General features: G+C 39.4%; 1 protein-coding gene across 12 annotated transcripts in view; it reads left to right on the top strand.

The window, feature by feature from the left end:
- Positions 1-20,533: 20,533 nt before the first annotated feature.
- The window catches only part of FAM110B (family with sequence similarity 110 member B), a 154,424-nt gene continuing 152,899 nt past the window's right edge, over positions 20,534-22,058 (top strand). For 10 of the 12 annotated variants that reach the window (XM_063709281.1, XM_019032874.4, XM_055349159.2 and 7 more), the window contains exon 1: positions 20,551-20,999. The gene's annotated coding sequence lies outside the window, so the exon portion shown is untranslated. Of the gene's footprint in view, positions 21,000-22,058 lie in introns of all 12 variants that reach the window. The other 2 variants (XM_004047058.5, XM_055349164.2) reach the window with 2 other exon arrangements.

Below are 22,058 nucleotides of genomic sequence, written 5' to 3'. Positions count from 1 at the left end.
AGGACATATAGTTCTCACTACCTTCACCTGAATGCAATGTGTGTCCTACAGAGGCTGACACCCTGAATCATGGACATCAACACACAACTGGCTCAATAGTAGAAGCTGAAAGAGGATTCAAGGGAAAAGGGAGCAGTTGCAGGCCTAGGTGTTTCCCACATCTGTGAGGTTAGTCAGCTGATGAGCAGCAACAATAGGAGTTAGCTACAAAAGGTGTCTACTCCAACTTCTCAAGCATATATACAAATTAGCTGCTGCTTTACTTCTGCATTCCAAATCTTACATGAAAATATGTCTTGTGGCTCTCCATAACTGGAATTATACAGGGAAGGGAATCTTGGGAAACTGTACATCCTTGCAAAGTTGACACATTGCAAAACCACCCCAGTTCATTCCTTCTCAATTTGTCATCCATACATATCTCTTTAAAACATACTTAGCTTTCAAATATAAATCATCATAACATTACTTTCAACCAAACATGAGCCACACAACAAAATCAAGGTAATTATTTCCCCAAAAGTAGCCGTAAAGACCATCCTTTTTCTTAGATTGTTTATCTTCCATCCGGATGATTAACACTCTTCATTTGATGTCTTGTAAGTCAAAGACATAGATACTGAGATAAAGTTAACTATTATTAACACATGTTAGAAAGGAGAAGACTGGGAAAGGGAAAGAAAATAAAAATATAAGAATAAGGAATACATACTCATAACTATTGCAGTACTCAGACCTCTAACTGGTTACATAGTCATAGCTTGGCATTTTTAACTAAATTCTTCTACTGCCTATTCTACATTTCCTTTGCCTTCAGGAAGCACCTCAGCTGGTGATGGTTCCTTACCTGATGAGTAACCAAAATTTCCAATCCTGAAGGGTCTGTTCATTAGCATTCCTGCTTTAAGTTTTTGAATTTCCGTTGACTTTAATCTCAGAATCTGAAATTACTAAGCAGTGCTTGAGGCGATCTCCTGCATTCCTGACAAACTACTCCCTACCTGCACTGTGAAGTAGCAACCTAATTGCCCCTTAATGGTTGTGATCAGTCATCACAGCTAGTATTGTAATAGCTTCTTTGCCTGGTGGCAAAGACTTGAGGATCCTGTGGTAGCCAGGTGACAATCTCAACTTCCAGCTCAAGGCAATTGTAACCTCTGATAGAAGCTTTCCTCATTTTGTAAGTAAGTCCTCTGGTAAGCAGAGTCTAAAGTTGCAGGAATAGAAGGCACAGATTTTTCTCATGGATCACTAGAAGTCAGAGTAAGACATTTCCAATCTTTGATTTCTAGATTCTTGGGTTGGGAAGAAGCAACTGATTTAGAGCATATATTGCATCCTGGAGGAAATTTCTCCAGTCACCTAACTGACACTATAACTAAGTCTTTAAAAGGCCACTCCACCAGTTGCTTCAGAATGGTGGAAAACAGAGTAAGACCAGTGAATTCCATGAGCCTGGGCCTATTACCACATTTCATTGGGGCAACATTAAGTAGGTTCCTTAATGGAAGCAATGCTGCGTGGAATAAGGCATTCTGTAAGTCCATGGATGGTGGTTTTGGAGAAGCATTACAGGCAAGAAAGGCAAATCCATATCTTAAGTAGTTGTCCATTGAAGTGAGAACAAACCATTGCCCCTTGCATGATGGAAGTGGTGCAATGTGATCAACCTGCCACCAGGCAGCTGGTTCATCACCCTGGGGAATGGTGCTGTACTGGAAGCCCAGTGTTGGTTTCTGAGATAGGGCACCCAGCAGGGGCAGTAGCCAGGTCAGACCTGGTGAGCAGAAGTTTATGTTGCTGATCCTATGCATAACTGCCATCCTTGCCACTGTGGTCATTTTTTCATGAGCCCACAAGGCAGTGACAGGGATGGCTGTGGGAATGAAGCTGACTGGTATCCATAGAAAGGGTTATCCTCTTCACCTGATTATTCATTCCTCCTCTGCTGAGATTGCTCTTTAGTAAGCATTCACAGGGAACACAAAATAGATTCACATTCTTTACCTTTTCTCTCAGGTCCATTTACTTGCCTCTTCCCTTGAGGGTGGCATTTGCACCACCCTGAGAGTGAGAGCCTCCTTAAATGTTGTGCCCTGGGCACCTCACTTGTCTCACACTAGTCCTGGCTGAGATTCGTGTCTCCCAGTCCAAGTTATCAAAAAACTAAGCAAATTCTATTTTAGAACTACTAGTGGTGACTTTTTTTTTTTTAAAGAAATCGAGGACGAAGAGAAAGATGCCAGAAGACTAAAGAGAAATACTATGGATCAATCCTATCTAGAAATTTCAGGAACCATCCATTCACTCATGTCTTTACTTAACACCTACTGCATTGCAGCCTGGACAGTTTGGGTTTTATGCTGAAGACAGTAGGAAGCCATCGAAGAAATTTAAGCTATTTTAAATGAGGCTATAATGCATGTTTTTTCCCCTGCCAGGAATGTTCCACTCACTTGGCTGGCTTCATTGTGTCATTCAGATCTCAACTCAAAGATCACCTATTGAAGTGGCTTCCTTGAGCTCCCCATTTTAAATAGCAAGATTCTCCCCCATAGAGAATTTATCATATCAATTTATATTGTTGCCTTCATTGCATTTATCAAAGTCTAGCAGGTTTTCATTTAATGAAGTTCAACTGGAATATGATGGGGGGTTTCTTTTTCCTAACGCCTATTTCTCTGAGAAGATTATTTCATACCATTCACAAAGACAAGGCTGTTCACATCTAGACTCTGCCTAGACTTAGAGTGGGCGCTGCTGGTCCCATATTCAACTTCCTTCCTTCTTCTTTTCAGGGGGTTGCAGTCTCCAAGCTAGAAAGAGAGCTATTGGTGAAAGTGAAGAGATCAAATAGGGAGGCCGTTGTTTGTTCTCTGAATGGTACAGACTCATTTTCTGTTGCAGTTGGCAGGAAGTGAGGGAGAAAATGCTGAATTTATTCTTGTTGCAAGAATGCAACATTTATTCTTGCCAATAGCTTTGCTCCATTTCTTCTGACCAAATAGCTTCAGGCTAGCAATTGCAATTCTAACTCAATGCCACTGATTTTTTAATACTTTATGGAAAATTATCTAAGAGTGTTGTCTCACTTTTGAAATAGGTTGACAGTTTTGGTCTTTTTATTTTATTCTTAGCATCATTATAGGTTTTTTAGAAAGAGGTTAATGGGAATCACTTAGGAGCTACTACCTAGACAATATTTAAACCACTTCAACCTCCCCACTCGTAACCCTTGGATTTCTTTTACATGTGCTGTTGGCTACTTAAGGGTATGTTATTTGTTGCTCCTATAAACACATGAGGATGACTTTATACTTATAACAATTAAACTTCACTCTGTAGATTGGGTTTTATTGTTCCAACCTGTTGAGATCTCCTTAGAACCTGTTTCTGTCAGGATTTTTTGTTTGTTTGTTTGTTTTGTTCAATTATATGCAACTTTATATTTTCTGAGATGCAATAGGCTATGTTTATGATTAAAAATTTTAAAGCATTATTTAAGTCATTTCTTTGTATATCTTTTAGAAAATTTTAACTGAAAGATAACTTTCATGCACACATATACTTAGATATATTTAATTAAAATGCTATTTAATACATATTTATATATTTAATTAAAGTATAACTTAATATACGAATCTTAAATGTAGGCTTGCTGAATTGTCATAAAGTGAACCCTCATGTAACAACTACCTATTAAAGAAACATCAAATTGCTAGAACCTCTTAAGCTCCCCCTTTGCTGTCTCCCAATTACAAATGCTAGTTTGTTCCCCAAAAGTAACTATTATCCTGACTCTAAAACCATAGATTAGTTTTCCCTGTTATTAAACATTACATAAGTGAAATTATAGGGTACACATTCTTTTGTATTTGGCTTCTTTTAGTTAATGGTGTGTTTGTGAGTTTCACCTTTGTGGTTGCACATATCAGTAGCTAATTTATACTCATGCTCTTTACTATTACATTTTATGAATACACCACAACTGACTTATCCATTCTACTGTTGAGGACATTCGTTTATCCCCAATATTTAGCTCTTATAAATATTATTGCTATCAACATTCTTATGCATGCAGTTTTTTGAAGTATATATAGAAACAGAATTGCTGGGTCTTAGAATATGAGTGTGCTAAATTTTAGTAGACATTGACAAAGTACATGTAAAAATTAATACTCTTACCTACTGTGTATCCAAAGTCCAGTCATCTTATAACCTGTTCGCTTTTTTGTTTTTTGTTTTCTAATTTCAGCCATCCTGATGATTGTGTAGTGGTAACTTAATGTAGTTTTAATTTACATTTCTCTGATTTTTTTATACTTACTGATTGATATGGTTTGGCTGTGTCCCTACCCAAACCTCAACTTGAATTGTATCTCCCAGAATTCCCACGTGTTGTGGGAGGGACCCAGTGGGAGGTAATTGAATCATGGGGCCAGGTCTTTCCTGTGCTATTCTCACGACAATGAATAAGTCTCACGAGATCTGATTGGTTTATCCGGAGTTTCTGCCTTTGCTACTTCCTCATTTTCTCTTGCTGCCACCAAGTTAAGGAAGTGCCTTTCTCCTCCTGCCATGATCCTGAGGCCTCTCCAGCCACGTGGAACTGTAAGTCTAATTAAATCTCTTTTTCTTCCCAGTCTGGGGTATGTCTTTATCAGCAGTGTGAAAATGGACTAACACGCTGATTATTTGTATACCCTCTTTTGCGAATGTCTGTTGAAGTATTTGTCCAGTTTTTTTGTTGTCTGTTAAAATCTATTGAGTTCTTTTCATACTTTGTATATGAATCTTTTGTCAGTTGTATGTATTGTAAATGTCTTCCCCCACTCTGTGGTTTACCTTTTGATGAAGAGAACTTCCTAACTTTAATGTAATATATTTTATTTTATTATTTTATTTATGCCGGCTCAATTGCCAAATCCCCAGTTGCTTTCTTTGTGCATTTTTTATCCAATAAGGTTATGTTACTTTTAGTAGCTTACAGCTTATATCATCATTTTTACTAGAAAAGTGATCTATAAATTGTGAAATTTTTATGTTTATGATAAAATATCTCTTTCTCAGTTTTCTTCTGCTAACTATAAAATCCCTCCTGGCCCTAAAAGGAAATAACAGCATTTCTGGTACACTTTGGCCCATGCTCAATCACATCAGGCAGTTGGGAGAGTTTTAATTCACTCATTAGACAAATAACCCTGTTTGAACATTAGAGAATCATAAGGACTTCTGCTTTTACTAGATGGTCTTGATTATCAAGAATTAATTGTTTTATAACTTAATAAGGCTACAGTACTCAGAAGAATACTAAAGTATTTTGCTTTTTAAATATGCGAAGTTTTTGATAGTAAAACAGAATATTTTGTATTTCTAATTGATGTCACCCCTTCATACCTAGTCCTTTACAGAAATGCAGAATAACTGATCAGCCTGTTCTCCATCATACCACCCAGGCACTTATAAAAACTTTAAGGGTCTGTCTCTTTTCAGTCCTCCTATAACCTATTTCCAATTACCTTTGCTACCTTTAAAATGTGATAGTGAAAACTAGACGGTTTTGTCTACTGTTTCAAAACTTCTTGTTTTCAATGTAAGAGAAGGGCTTTTTCTCAGACTTTGAAATTAACATTTTTTGCCAAATATGCCTTTCCAGTTTCATATTGACATTTTTAAAACAAAAGGTCTCAAAACTCTTTCATATTTAGCTATGATCAAGTGAATGAGGTTGGCTGTCATTAATCAAATATCACTTTCCAAAGGTGTTTTCCTCAGTGCAGTGTTTAACCAGAAGTTATATGGCCATCAGCCCACAATGGTGTAGGCATTTTAATATGAGGTTGGACAAGATATCTTCTAAGATCTCAGCTAGGATCATTTGATACCCAAGACCTTTCCTGCCAGCATTTCTTCAGCTTCCATTTATATTGTATTTTCTATTGTCAGTATTTATCATTTTTCCCTATTCGTATCATCTCACCTCTACAATACAATCCATTTTCAAGTTCTCTTGGCTTTACTCCAAAAATACAACCTAAATGTGTTAAATGTTTTTTTCATATTCATTACTGCCAACTTGGTGCAAACGACTGACCTCTGCTTCCTTGGACAATTGTGGAGTTTCCAGTCTCCCAGCTTTACTTCTTATGCACCTCATCACTTCACCACTCCCCATTGTGATGCCTGAGCTGGAGTGACCTTACAGAAACATAAAGGGGATTGTACAACTTCCATGGTTTTTCACTCAGGAATAAAATAAAATATCAAATAAAATGTAAATGTCCTACAGTGGGCATTTCTCTTCTCCAGCCTCATCTGCCACTACTCCCTGTTCACTAAACTTTTATTCGACTTCTTTTTTTCTCAGACACACCTACCTCATTCCTGCTTGAGAGCCGTCGCAATGGCTATTCCCTCTGCCTGAATTCACTTTCCTCTCATCTTTACATGGCTGGTTCCTTCTACTTTCTAAGATCCCAGCTCAAATGCCAGCTCCCCAGTGAGCCCTTCCTGACCACCTGATCAAACTAAACTCCACACCTCCATTGTCATTTGAAACTTTGCAATATACGTTGGCTGAATGAATGAGTGAATTAATGAACAAGTGAATGAGTGAGTGAGCTCTCTTTACAATATGTCTATTCTTTTTGCATTTTCCTCTAGTCTTCTTCCTAATTCCAACTTTTTTTTGTAAAACGACATTACATATAACTTACGCTTACAGTCTGATGAGTACGTAACTATTAAGGCATCATCCTGCTTTGTGAATTCCAAATCTATTTCTATACAATCACACAAACATTATCTTCAGCATATAAATGTTTTAGATTCTTTAATCTTTGATTAGCTGCGTTGCTGTGAATGATTGAGTGGCTTTGCCTGTCATTTGTTGAAATATCAAAGATACTTCCTACTTTTTCTGCTATCGAAGTAGCTTTATAAATACCTGAAATTTCTCTTTTAAAAAAATGTATTCTTAGATTCTCTTTTAAGAGTTTTGAAATTTTTCTTATCATTACAGAGGAAAGAAATCCAAGTAAATCAAAAGGAACAGAAACTAGAAATATACAGGCATACTTGTGGCTGGAGTTATTCCACTACTTGTACATTATGTGGCTTACCTCAACATGTGGAAAAATACAGTAAGTCCTTCATTGTGCAGAGTGTAGTTACAGTATCATGTAACTTAGGCAGCTTATTCTTTCTTGCAAATATTTTATGATAAACACAAAATATGCTGTAATCTTTTCTGAATAATTAACATCTATTTGCTTAAAAGAATATCTTTTAACCTACAAAAGCTCTTTTTTTAAAAAAAAATTATTTTTCTACCTTCTCCTTACCTTAACCAAAAAAAGTTCCAACCCCACATACGTGAAAAAATGCCTTTAGGCTTATTGAAGTCATTTATTTATGGGAGTATACAGAGTAAGTCAGACCTGTCCATCAGGAAAGACAAAAACAAAAAAAAATCTGAGCCATTACTATACCAGATTTGCTTACAAGAGAAAATGTTCAACTTTTCTACTCTAGATAACTCACTGTCTGTACTATTATTGGGGAGGAGAAATTAATGTGTACAGTGTATCCAGAGTTTATGCCCTATGTATTATGTTCCTCAGTATAAAATATTTTTTAAAAATGGTTCCCAGAAATCAAAACTAATTAATTTTGATTTAATTTCTGACAGTTTCAATGGTCCCTTGTCAATTTTACTAATAAGCAAAACAAACATTTCTTTTGTATTCAATCTTGAGAACATAGAAGGTCTTAAACATCTATTTGCTTAATTTTTCTTTGGGAAACTTAAAATTTCATAGGGGCTTAATATTTGTAATACTTTTGGTTTAGATATGCTAATCTAAATGTTAAATTAAGATGATTTCAAAAGTATAGGCTGAAATCTTTTCTTCAAAATTTCACAGTTCTTTTTATGTATCATTTCAAAATAATTGTTTTATATAAAAATGTGTTGGATATTAAATCATATAGTTATGATTCATATTATGGTATATTTTAATTTTGTTTTTATTTGTACATTTAATTGTGCAAGTCAACAAAAATAAAAAATAACAATACTACTCTATATTAAAGTTAAAGATAAATAGCTATTAACTCTTATGGCCATCTATAATCTCTTGAAACGTTTTAAAAGTGAGCATCCAGTTGATTGGTGTGCTATTGGCCATCACCAGTGATTCTTATTCTCATCATTTATGCACTTGCTTTCCTTTTTATAACCTTTGTCTATCATGGACTCTTTAGAGAAGTTAACAATCTTTTTCCTATTTCCACCTTCTTTAATTCACAATGTAATTTTTCTACCAGAGGAAACTTATTTTCCTTTTTTTTAACGGTTTCATTACATGAAGTCCTGTTAAAACTTTGTTTCCTGACCAGGTGCAATGGTGCATGCCTGTAATCCCAACACTTTGGGAGGCCGAGGCAGGAGGATCGCTTGAGCCCAGCGTTTGAGATCAACATAGCAAAATCCCGTTTCTACAGAAAAAAAAAAAAATTTGCTGCGTGTGGTGGTACACATCTGTGTTCCCAGCTACTCAGGAGGCTGAGGTGGGAGGATCACTTGAGGCTGGAGGCAGAGGTTGCAATGAGCTGAGATCTAGCCACTGCACTCCAGCCTGGGTGACAGATTGAGACCCTGTCTCAAAATAAACAACAAACAAAACTTCATCTCCTGCAGGAAGCTATCATAATCCTGACTGCAGAGCACCTATTTGAAACTTATTTGAGTTAGATCTTACATTATATTTATTTGACCTTTTTCATCTGTCCAGTTTTCTTCTTGAGTTTATTCAGTTACCTAAAGAAACTGAAAATTACTTGTAGATAGAAATCACATTTCATAATTTGCTTATAATTCCCCTCAGGCCTTCTGCATTTTATGCATATTGAACATTACACAATTTAATGAATGGATCATTGGAAAATCTCTCATTATGTACACGATTATAGATGCAATATATTTTCATAAGTTATATAATTGTTTTATTTATTTTTACAATTAAGGCTGAAGATTGAGGTCTATATGCACTAATCTATTCTTGATGCAATGGTTTATTAAAATGCCCTTTTAAATTATAGTAAGTTTTTGCATTGAAATTGGTTTGTCCTTGCTTAACAGATTCGATCATTAAGAACAGTAAAGAGTTTCTCTCACTGAAGTCATTAATACATTTACTTATACAGAGATAGATAGATAGGTGCTGGCATATACTTACAAGCTTATGAATAACACAGTTAGTTGCTTTACATTGACTCATTTCAGAAATGTCACTGTAAGTCACAAAATATTTTGTGAAATGATTGTAGTATACTTTTGGCTACAACATTGAGTCTGTTATACCTGAGAAGAAATTAGACTCTGTGGGGAGAAAAAGACAGACAAATTTCCAAAATCAAATTTTTAACACCAGGGTTGCTGTGAGCACTACCCCAGGGGGTGCCGTTTGTGGCATGGTCTATGGAGTTAAAGAGTGTAGGCTATGTGGTTTTATATGGCAGCCCTGCAGAAACCAGAGAGTATACAAAAAGGTATCGTAAAATTTTGAACTTTAGTGCCACTCCTCAGTTAAGTAGTCTTCAAACTCTTATGGATATTTAGTCAATCTGTTGTATTCCATGATGTTAGAATGTACAATGGTCCTTACCAATCATTTTATTTGGTAGAAAAGAAAAATAAAATATATCAATGAGAAGTAAATTATATATTTAAAATACATATACATAACATAGAATTAAGAAATAAAGCACAAAATATATGACAAGCATCTAAATATTAAGTACTTTTCATAGTCTAAATTTCTACTACTATACCGTAACTAAGGGAGGAGGCCACCCCTCATATTGTCTTATGCCCAATTTCTGCCTCCAAAGAAAAAAAGAAGTGAAAACTAAAAGGCAGAAATGACACCCACAGGAAGACAGCCCGGCGCCACACCCTAGGCCTAGTAGTTAAAGACTGACCCTTGACCTAATCGGTTATGTTATCTATAGATTACAGGCATTGTATGGAAAAGCACTGTGAATATCCCTGTCCTGTTCCGTTCTAATTACCAGTGCAGGTGCGTGCAGCCCCCAGTCACATACCCTTTGCTTGCTCAATTGATCACGACCCTCTCACACCCCCCTTAGAGTTGTAAGCCCTTAAAAGCGTCAGGAATTGTTCACTCAGGGAACTCGGTTTTTGGAGACATGAGTCTGCTGATGCTCCCAACTGAATAAAGCCCTTTCCTTCTACAATTCGGTGTCTGAGGGATTCTTGTCTGTCACTCGTCCTGCTATATAACCATTAAAATTGTGTCTTGCTTATACGAGGATTACATCTCAAAATAGGAAAATATTTTGTAGTGATATTTCAGTCTCCAAATAAGACCATCATTTATGGAAGTTAAAATTAATTACTTCTGCTAAATTAATACAGGTTTGAGCTTTCATATTAAGTATATGTTCTGGGATTTTTTATGTAACAGTATCTTTTAGACACTATTCAACCACATAGAACATTGAAAATCAAGATTTATAACCTAACATTATTTTTAAAAAAGCTTTCTAACATAAATCCTTTTTGTAAGACTTCAAGGCACAGGGAAATAAACATAATACCTACTTCATCAACACCTTACTTGGTTAAATGCAAATGAAGGAGTAGATTGTATATGTTTGTATAATATAACCTCTCTGTATTTATAAAGCTACATGGAAAATGCAACTAATGCTGCTATAGTCTGAATGTTTGTGTCCGCCTGAAAATTCACATGTTAATACCCAATCTGCAATGCAACAGTATTAAGAGCTGAGGTTTTTAAGATGCAATTTGGTCATGAGAGCACAGCCCATATGAATGGAATTAGTGCCTTTACAAAAGAGCTCTGACGAAACTTGTTTGCCCTTTCAACATGTGGGTACTTAGAAGGTGTCATCTATGAATCACATAGTGAGGTCTCACCAACCGACAAATCTGCCGATGCCTTGATCTCGGACTTCCAGACTCCAGAACTGTTGAGCAATACATTTTTGTCATTTATAAGCCACCCAGTTTAAGGTATTCAGTTATAGCAGCCCAAACAAGACTGAGACACATGGGAAAAGAGGGTGCATAGGTATACATACTCACTGTGATAGTTTTATGTCAACTTGATTGGGCTAAGGGATGCCCAGATAGTTGGTAAAGCATTATTTCCGGGTGTGTCTCTGAGGGTGTGTCTGGAGGAGTAAATTAGCATTTTAATTGGTGAACCAAGTAATGCAGATGGCTCTCCCTAATGTGGGTGGGCATCACTCAAGCCACTAGGGCTTGCAAAAAACAAAAAGGCAGAGGAAGGGCACATTTGCTTTTTTCAAGCTGGAAATATCCATCTTCTTCTCCTGCCCTCAGACATTGACACTCCTGGTTCTCACGCCTTCAGACTCAGACAGAATTACTCCACCAACTTTCTTGGTTCTCCAGCTTGCAGATAGCAGAACATGGAACTTCTTGGTCTCCATAATAGTGTAGGACAATTTCCATAATTAATATATATTAATTTATATGGGAGATACTGTTAATTTTATAACAGTATTATAAATAATAATAGATCTTATTTATTAATAAGAGATACAAATATATCTCTATTGGTTCAGTTCTGCTTCTCTGAAGAACCCTGACTAATCCACCCACTTTAGCCCAGTTTAATAGGCCAATTTAATTAGTCAAGAATAGAAGACATAGACTGTCTGTATAATTGATCGGATGCAGCTATAGGTTAACTTAGGCCATCTAGGAAAACATCTCTCAGGATCTGACAAGCTCAATAGTTCTTCTGCCTCTGCTCTTTTATACTTGAAGCTTACATTTCCTTTCTGGAAAACCTAAAATTACAATTTAAGAAAATATTACCGAGGCCACAGTCTCCTAGGGGGAGAAAGCAGAGTTATCTGTGAGGCATGCCCAAAGAACATCTCTGCCTCCAGGTTTCTAGCATTCTGAAAAGCTCACTTTCCTGTATTCCCCCACCAGCCCCACACTTGTGCCTGGGTGATTCACGCATTGTTTAGTTCAAGGACCATCATCACAACTCTACTTTCTGAAATATAATATTTGATGTAGAGAAAAATAACACCTTTTTTTCACTAGAAATTAACAAGAATATTTTGCCATTCATATTCTTAATTATGTGGCTTTGTGAATCTTTCTAAATCCACATAAGAGTCAGATGTTGCTATAATACCTCATTCTCATTCTCTCCTGGCTTCTGATGTGTGTCCTCAGTGGGGAAAGATGCCTTCGTGGCTTTTGGTAGCTGCACTCAGATTAGGGGTTTCTCCATGATAACAGTGTGTTCTGTGCTCAGGACTCAGTTGTGCAGGAAATGTTGCAATGCAGAGATTCCATAGCAGTTCCTAGGGATGAGAAGTTTCTGCATGTAAAGTGACACAGTAATTATAACACTATCAGAATGTGTATTTATCTCAAAGAGTATCAGATGAAGCTTTGTGAGCTGCTTTGATTTTTCTAAGTAATAAGGGAAATTTCAAAAGGGGTTAGCTACATTACCATCCTCATGTAGTTGACAGTCTAGTGAGGTTAATAAGGAGCCACCCGAGACCATATTTGTTCCTCAGGTACTTAATTGCATTGGATAACTTATTAGTGCATAGTGGAATTTGAGTTGTGAGAAATAAACCATCATCAAATCCAAAATAACACAGGAAGACCTTCTAAGAATAGCACAATTATGACATTTACTAAGAGTTTGGGAAGTCGGCCAATCCAAAATTCCTGAGAAGTTATTATGCTTCGTGATTATGAGAAAATTGTGTTAATATTTAAAATTTCTGCTTACTAGTTAGCATAAAACTCCTAACAACTAAATAGGAAGTAGAGGCCGTCAGAGAAAGATGTGCATATGGATAAATGTCACAGTTATACATTGATATTTTTGCAGCCTATGTTGATGTGTGTGTGTATCCATACTTCCACCAAAAAAAAAAAATCTAAAGGGCAACATATGGTTTACTTTATCCCCCCCGCAAAAAAAATTCAACAAACTCTGATTTAGCCTTCCTATATTGTCACCAGAGAGTTCAAAAGAAGCTTTTGGATTGGGTGGAATGATGAGCTTGGTAGTAGAATTGCTCTCTCCCCTACCCCATTCTGTCTTTTCTTAACTTCTCTCCCTCTATTAATTCCTCCACCCCATTCCTCTTCTATGACAAACTAGCTGGGAATTTGCAAAAGTAGATTTTTGAAAAGGATATCTACTTAAAAGTCTTGGCTGCTAGTGGTCAAACTAGCAGAAAATTCGGGAAATGTGTAATTTGTGAATATGTAAAACTGATTTGGGGACACTAAACTACTGCAGAGAAGATTGATTTTTTTATTTCTTTGGGGAATAGAAGAATAACCATAGAAGTGGTAATAAATAATACACTTGACTGGTTGTTTGATGGCATGTTTAACTGGAAAAGCTATCGTAAGATGCGAATAACGAGATGGGTGAGGGAAACACTGAAAATGAGAGATTTGGTGACAGAATGAATGAGAGAGGATGAGTGGGTGAATAAACTAAAGTTCACATCTACACCAAAAGCACTCTGGTATTTTGTGAAAATTTTCCTGTAATTTGCAGGTGATTTCTATAAATGTCAGAAGTACCATTGCTCATCCATTAGACTGATACAGACAACTGAAAAATAGAATGCCTACATGAAATTCTGACTACGCCTTTACCAAACATTTAGAAGTCATAACATACATGTTGAAAAAAAATTTCTGGAAAAAATACACTTGAACTCTAAGACTTACAAGTCTGTGTACATAATTTAAAATTGTTTTAAAAGAGGAAAACAGTGATGATGTGTTGGTATCATCAGTAGCCCAGAAACCTAATATTCCCTACTTGTCTTTCTCTCCTTGTTTTCTCTTGCTTGCTATCTATTTTGTTCATTAGCTTCTCTGCTATATAATGGTAGAAAGGAGAAAAAAATCATTTTTTGGCTATTAATGAACTGGCTTAATATTTGATTAGGAAGAGGTTTGAATGAAATTAGGGATTTCAGTAATTCATGCCACCCTTGATTTTTGATTCCAGGGAAAATGAGAATTGGTGAGCTCTACGCCAAATAGATGGATTATATTTCTATTAAGTAAGCACTCTAATATTCTAAATTTATCTTACCACAAATAGTTTAAAAACAAGTCACATATTTAGTGCCTTATTTCATACTGTAAAAATATGAAAGGTGCGTAGATTAACCTATTATTCCACATACAACACAAGCATAATCCTGACATCATAATCCTTTTAAAATATTTGTAAATCTGAAAGTAGGTGAAAGTATCATGCCAAAAAAAAAAATAAGAACTCATGTATTTATTTCATACAAGTGGACACAGCATCTCAGTTCCCAAGCATGAATCAGTTTTATAGCTGGAAAGAACCTAAACAGTTTCAACCCCCATCTGCATAATTATTTGGTTATTCATAATATTTGGCAATCTAGAGTTCTTCAGGCAATTTTTCATTCTGTTCAATGTCAGTAACAGAGACAAAAGTTAGTTCAGTCTGATTAAATAGACAGCATCTATGTGTCCTCCATGGTCTCAGTTTCTGGGGAGCAGTCCTTATTTTTTCTTGTTATTGATCAAGTCCCTTCACTGGGTCCAACAGCTGGGTGCCAGGGACATCATCTCCTTTATCTGTGCTCTTGTGGTAGCAGTTTCCTGCTCCTGCCAAAATCTAAGTCAATTTACTTTGTGTTGTTTGCCTTTTCAGCTCTCTAGGACCTTTGTAAGTCGTTCCCTGGGTTAAATTATCTGTTTCCAGCTGAAACCTGACTGATGCATTTGGGGATAATGATAACTTTGGTTACTGACAGGTGATAGCAATGAGCATTGGGTGGGGGGGTGGGGGGTGGTCCTAGGAAATACCCAGGTGGAGCCAGGTACAGTATTTCTTGTGTGTTTACTTTTTTAAATTTTCATTCCAGCTTAGACATACAATGCAATACAATACAATACAATACAATACAATACAATACAATACAATACAATACAATACAATACAATACAATACAACAATGTCCTAGCAATGTCAAATTGCTGTAAAAGCTTATAAACACAGGCTTGGCGCCCTTTCTTTTTCTCCTTCCTTCCTTCCTTGGTGCCCTTTCTTTCCCTCCCTCCCTCCCTCCCTCCTTCCCTTCCTTCCTTCCTTCCTTCCTTCCTTCCTTCCTTCCTTCCTTCCTTCCTTCCTTTCTTTCTCTCTCCGTCACCCAGGCTGGAGTGCACTGGTGCAATCTCAGCTCACTGCAGCCTCCACCTCCCTTGATTTGACTTCAAACAATTTTCCTGCCTCAGCCTCCTGAGTAGCTGAGATCACAGGTGCATACCACCATGCCTGCCTAATTTTTGCATTTTTAGTAGAGACGGGGTTTCACCTTTTTGGCCAGGCTGCTCTCAAACTCCTGACCTCAGGTGTTCCACCTGCCTCGGCCTCCCAAAGTGCTGGGATTACAGGCATGAACCACCATGCCAAGCATTGGCTTTCACTTTCTAAATTCATCTTGTGCTAGAGTAGCCACACACAATTCACGAACCACTGCTGCTGGTCCACAGACAGCTCTTTGAGTAGCACTAGCCTAGTAGAGAGCTAGAAAAGAAAACTGCTCTGCAGATTAGAAAAAGATGTGGAAGTTAAACATAAAATTTTGGAGTCACTGGCGAATCAGTAGTAGTTGAAAACATAGAATTGGAAAATCAAAAAACCAATAGGGAGAGGAAATGGACAGACAGAAGTAGGCTAAAGGCAGAGCGTTAGCAAACACCATACTTTGGTCAATGGCAAGTAGGTACTCTGCAGAAGCAAAGACTAAAGGTGAGAACTGAGATGACACAGGAAGAAGAGAAGCACGGCTCCCCAGCATGGCATTCCGGTGCCTTGAAGGTGGTCTCCTGGCCCTGCATGCCTCACAGAGGCACTCAGTTCAGTACAACCTGCTGATTAAGGCTGGCACAGAAACATATTACCCGTTTTAGAAAGAATTTCATCAAAACAGTTAACATAAAAGGGTTGGGGTAATTTACTTGGAAAACTCACTCATGAAGAACACTGCCTTAATTGATGATGATACTGATAAATCTGAGCAGCATCCGAGTCATCGAATAGAACTTTCTGCAATGATGGAAGCATTTATCTGCGCAGTCCAACAGGGCAGCATTAGCTGCCTGTGGCTACAGAGCGCTTGAAAAGTAGCCAGTGTAGCTGAGAAACTTGCAATTTATTCACATTTACAAAATAGAGTTTTTAATTCAATGAATTTAAATTAAATGTCATGAGGCTGGATGTGGTGGCTCACTCCTGTAATCCCAGCAGTTTGGGAGGCCAAGGCAGGTGGATCGCCTAGTTCGAGACCAGCCTGGCCAACATGGTGAAACCTCGTCTCTACTAAAAGTAAAAAAAAAACCTTTGCCAGGCGTGGTGACATGTGCCTGTAATCCCAGCTACTTGGGAAGCTGAGGCAGGAGAATCTCTTGAACCCTGAAGGCTGAGGTTGCAGGGAGCTGAGATCATTGCACTCCAGCCTGGGCGGCAAGAGCGAAACTCCCTCTCAAAAAAAAAAGTAATTAATTAATTAATTAATTAAATTTAATGAATGTAAATTCCACAAAATTTTAATTCATTTAAATTTCAGTAGCCTCATGTGACTACTGACTCTCTTATTGCACAGGTAATATGAGAGATTCATTGGCAAGCTTGGCTTATAGTAAAGATATATAGGCTTTGGGATCACATGGACCAGGCTTTAAGTCCTCTAATCACTAACTCTGTGATCTTGGATTTGTCTCTTTCCTGGGCATGAACTTCTTGTTCATAAAATGGTAATCAATAATATGTACGTTTAGGGCCGTTGTGACCACTGAAAATGAAAATGAAACATGTAAACTGCTAGCACAAAGTTTCAATAAATGGTAGTTATTAGTATTAAATGATGGAGGTCAGCATTCAAGAACATAATTCGATTGTTTTGATCTTCTGGTCGCCAGCCTGAACATGCACTACGCTGAGAAACAAGCAACATGAGGGAACCCCCAGGGGCTGTGCCCAGGATGGAGTGGAGTGGCCTCTTAGTCCAGCAACTGACAATGCTTTTCTATTTAGTGACTCTCTTATCTCAGCCTTGCTGTGAGCTGCCTTTTTTCAGTGTGATTGCTTCTAGCAAATCCTCCAGCTCCTCATAAGGTGCATTCCTCGCTGCTTTTTTCTATTTCCTCAGAAGAACTATGGTTGTTACGGGGAAAAGACAAATTGAGCTTGTTCAATCAATAACTTTAATTTTACATACAATTCTAAGACAATGGAGTCTGATCTGAGGGCTGAGGGGTTCTCAAGTCTTTTTCTGTGGAATTAAGAGCACAGATTCACAGACTTTGTTTACCTTAGCCCTGCCAGATCGCTACAATCTCTTGGGCAGATCTTTAAAAAAAAAACAACACAGGCCTATCCGTTCTCCCTCAACCTAGAGACCTGGCATTAGTTGGGAGTACTGCAGGTGATTGTGTTTCGTGGTCTGAAAACCGCTGATGTATGCCAGGATTTCAGGGGGAGCTCTGGACAGACAGGGTGGTCTGATTGACCCTGGGTTAATTGAGGGACTGCTGTACCACTCTTAGGCAAGAAAATGGGTACAAGCATCCCACGGATCCAATACAGGCATGCTGGGGGTACTCTGGATATTTGACTGACATTTTCCCTGGCATAGCCAATCATTAGAACAAGTGCCACTTGGAGCGGGGACTGGATTCCAGAACTCTTTATTTTTTTACTTTTCCTCTGAAGCTGCTTTGGTTGTTTTGTTTTCAGAGATGCTCTCCTTTTGTGAGGCTTGCATCTGTTTATAATATATTATTATTCAGCTTATGGGCTTTTATACATTTAAAGTTTCCCTAGTTGTTGACACAACTTAGGTACGTACCCATCTGGAGAAAGACTAGTGAAAACTCTGAGCTCATGTCTTTTCAAGCTCACATTTTCCCGTAAGAAACCATTTTGGCAGTCAGAGGATTAGGGCTAATAACTGCATGTCCCTAGGCTCCCTGCTTGCTAGGAATAGTCCCACTGTCCAGAGTCACCTGTGAATAATGGTTAAATTACATACTGATTCGTGTATGGATGCTTGTTTGGGTACTAGTCAAATATTGTTACATACTTTTAGAGACAGAAACCTCTGTGAAACAAAAGAATTCCAAGCCTAGGATAATGGCCTACTTCTGAAGAATAAACAACACAATAAAATTCCAGTACAAACAACTAATTTCAACATTCTCTGAAAATCTGTAGCAGTCCTTAACATTTTCAGTCCCCAAAACAAGAAAACTATGTCCTAAATCAGCAAACATTAGGGATTATGAGAGCAGTTTTATTGGCATAATTGATAAGACAATATTTACTGAAATATTCCAGCATAGATATTTTACTGTGTTCTCTCTGTCTCTTTAACCACATCTTTTATTGGTTTTTGGTTTTGGTGAGGACAATTTGGGGCTATTAAATCTACACTGGGCAATAGTAAAACCCTAAATGAGAACCTTAATAATAAGAGTTAGGGGTCCTACTAAGTGAACTCCTTGGCATATACTTTATTATCAAGAAGTAGTTTAGGCAATAGAAAAGCTAAAACTTGGTCGGCGCAGTGGTTCACGTCTGTAATCCCAGCACTTTGGGCGCCTGAGGCAGGTGGATCACCTGAGGTCACGAGTTCCAGGCTAGCCTGGCCAACATGGCAAAATCCCGTCTCTACTAAAAACACAAAAATTAGCTGGGCGTGGTGGCCCGTGCCTATAATCTTAGCTACTCGGGAGGCTGAGGCAGGAGAATTGTTGAACCCAGGAGGTGGAGGTTGCAGTGAGTGGAGATCATGCCACTGCACTCCAGCCTGGGTGACAGAGTAAGACTCTGTCATCAAAAAAAAAAAAAAAAAAAAAAAAAAAAAAAAAAAAAAAAAAAAAGAAAGAAAGCTAAAACTCATTGGTTACATTCCTGATTTTCAAAGCATCAATCATAGGGGAATCTTTTATGATTTTATAAGTGAGTCTTCTGGAAAGAAACTTAACTCAAAATGGCATAAGCAAGAAAGACAATTTATTGGTGCATTACTTCAGAAGTTCAGGATTTGACTGGTTTTAGAGGTGACTGTCTTCAGATGGCCATTGATGTCATCAGGGCACTTTTCTGTCTCCATTGCTCAGTTTGGCTTTTTTTCTGGTTTTGTTTTATTCTCCAGTAAGTTGACTCCAGCTGCTGCACGCATATATGATATGGTCCCAGGAGCTGCCCTGTCAGTCAGGGAAAGGACCCTCCTCCTTTGTTCTCAGACGATATTCTAATTGGCTGGCCTGGGTCATATCCCTCATAATGTCAGGAAGCTCTGTGGGCTAGTCACACCCAATGGGAGGGGAAAATTCCTAAAAGGAAGGGATTGGGGCAAAGAAGTGGGGGAAAAAAGTATACTTGAGAGGGAGAGAAGTTGGTTCCATTTGCTATGGGAATGATGAAAAATAGTTTATTTCTATTGTTATATGACTTTTGGAGTTAATGGAGACCACAACGTAATCTGTGATCACAAGGAATGTATTAGTATGCCAAAGGAAAGTTCCATTTAAATCCCAGTATCATGTCACTTTCTTAAAATGGTAATCTTTTAAATAGAAAAAAAATATATTATTATAAAGTCTGAGTTTTATTTAGTTGGCAACTTCTTAACTATTATGAAACAATAGATTCATTGAATTGAAGCACAATTCAAATATAAACGATCTTTCTGAGAAAATGAGATGAGTGAAATTGTATTGTTAATGTACCAGAGATTAAAAAGAAATCCTTGTTAAATATTTTCTAGAAGAAACAATTATTTTGTGAGTCCATATCCCATTCAAATTCATTTTGATAAAGATGGATTTTATCTTTTAGACTTCCCAATAGCAAAATTAAATTACAATGTGTTTAGTCTTCCTAAAACAAATCCTCTCCTGAAACAACCAAGTTATTAAGCAAATCTAAGCAGAAAGTATTCTCAAATAATATATTAGGCGATTAATAATGATGCACCCCAAAGCATTTCATTTTAAAACATCAGCTGGCCCACATTTCAGAGGTAGTACATCATGCTTCATATTTTTCGTTATTTACTATTTTCTCCAAACATTTTTTTGAAGTCTTAAAAATGCCTTCAGAAATTAAGCTAGGACGCTCCATCTGAGTATATGAAAGTTAGTAAACAGAAAATGTCAAGCACCAAGACGTTTGGATGACTGGACTACCAGGTGGAGTTATTTCATTCAGGACACAGGCTCTAGGTCTCCAGCGCTGAGCGATCTGCACTGGGGTGGCAGTCCGAGATCCAGCGGTATCACCGGGTGGGAGCAGGGTGGGGGTGCTTGCGTGCGGACATAGGTGGGAGTGGGGGAGGGGGAGGAAATGGGGGCGCCGACCGAGTGGAATGGGGGGTGGGTCAGGGATGGGGTGGGATGGGCATCAGTAGCGGGGTGGAGATGTTGAGAGAGAGGCAGGGCTTGGAGTGGAGGTGCGAGAACGGTGGGGACCCGGAAGGTGGGGTGGGGGCGGGATGGAGGCGGGGCGGGGCGCACGAGGGGCGTGTACACTGGCTCAGGGACACGCGCTCTCGGCCACAGCAACTGGCTCCAAGTTCCCTCCCTCGCTCTCCGGCGAAGCCTGCCTGAGCCCTCCCACTCGGTGCAGACCGAACCATCGCGGCCGCCGCCAGCCGGGCCCTCCGCGGACGCGCGTCCTGGGCCCGTTCCGCCAGCCCCGTCTGCTCTCTACCCGCGGCCCCGCGGCGGCGACTGTGAAGACTCGGCGGCCCCTACAGCCCCGCTCTCGGCCCTCCGTCGCTCGCGGGCCCCGACTCTCCCTCCTCGCAGTCCCCCGGAGCCTGGCGCCCGGCTCGGGCCGCACCGCCAGGGACTGGGGTGAGCGGCCCAGGTAAGACTGGGCCGTGGGGGCCGGGAGAGAGACTGCTGGGCTGGGGTTGGGATTCGGGTTCAGTGGTCGCGCCGCGCCCCGACTGCGGACAATGCGGGCGCTGCGCGCGGCCAGGCGGCGCGGAGCTAAGCCGACTCTGCGCCTGCAGCTTCCCCGCCCGGCCCGGGTCTCCGTTGAGCCCGGCCTCACTGGCCCAGGCGGACCCCGTCCGGCTTTCTGGGCCGCCGGGGGAGGCGCAGCGCCGCTGCCTGCCCCACGCCCCCTCTGCGCTCGGCTTGGCTGCACGTCCCGGGCTCGGCTAGGAGGCTGGGCACGGGGCCGGGGCTGGAGCAGGGGTTGGAGCCAGGGCGGGGGGAAGCTGGCCGCGCTGCGGAGCGGAGGTGGGCTCCGAAAGCGCGCCGCCGGTTGCTGCTGGAGGAGTGGGACTACGAAGGATGGGGACTCCGCTCGGCCACCGCTCCTTGAATGGTCTCTAATCTCGGTGTTAAATACTTTGAGAGTATCAATACCACCTTTGCTGAGAATTACTGCTAGAAATGTAGATTCTGAGGTTCCGAAAGTTTGTTTTTGGTTACCCCCTCCAGCTCCTCCCGTGGCCTCAATTGTCTCTATTTTCTTTGAAAGCATACAGATTTGAAATAGAATTAAATTCTCCTTGGCTCACTCGTGCCTCCATCACCCAGCGGAGCTCATAACTTGGCAACAAAGCCCATACAGGCTGTGGGAAGCCGCGATGCCTGCTGCCCAGCCTGGTGCCCTGCTATTGTTTAGAGCTGGAGCTGTACAGTGTAAATGGCAATGACAGGTCTCCCTTAAGCTGGCTCGTGGGGAAGGAAGGGAGACAACTTTGCAGTGTGCTTAAATTACTCTGGAAAGTGGAAAGAAAACACCTGGTGCTCAGCTTTTTAACCCTTTCAAGTTGTTATTCAGATTTATTGACACACACACACACACAGAAAAGTGCAGGCTTTCTTTCCTGCCTAAAAAATAGGCAAACTCTGTGTTTTTCCTCACAGCCAACTTATGTCCTCTGCAAAATCTGGCACACATCTGTGACAA

Source organism: Gorilla gorilla, chromosome 7 (assembly GCF_029281585.2).
Source record: "Gorilla gorilla gorilla isolate KB3781 chromosome 7, NHGRI_mGorGor1-v2.1_pri, whole genome shotgun sequence".
Classification (NCBI taxonomy): Eukaryota; Metazoa; Chordata; class Mammalia; order Primates; family Hominidae; genus Gorilla; species Gorilla gorilla.
The sequence above is the reverse complement of the archived record's forward strand: the minus strand, read 5'-3'. Positions and strand labels throughout refer to the sequence as shown.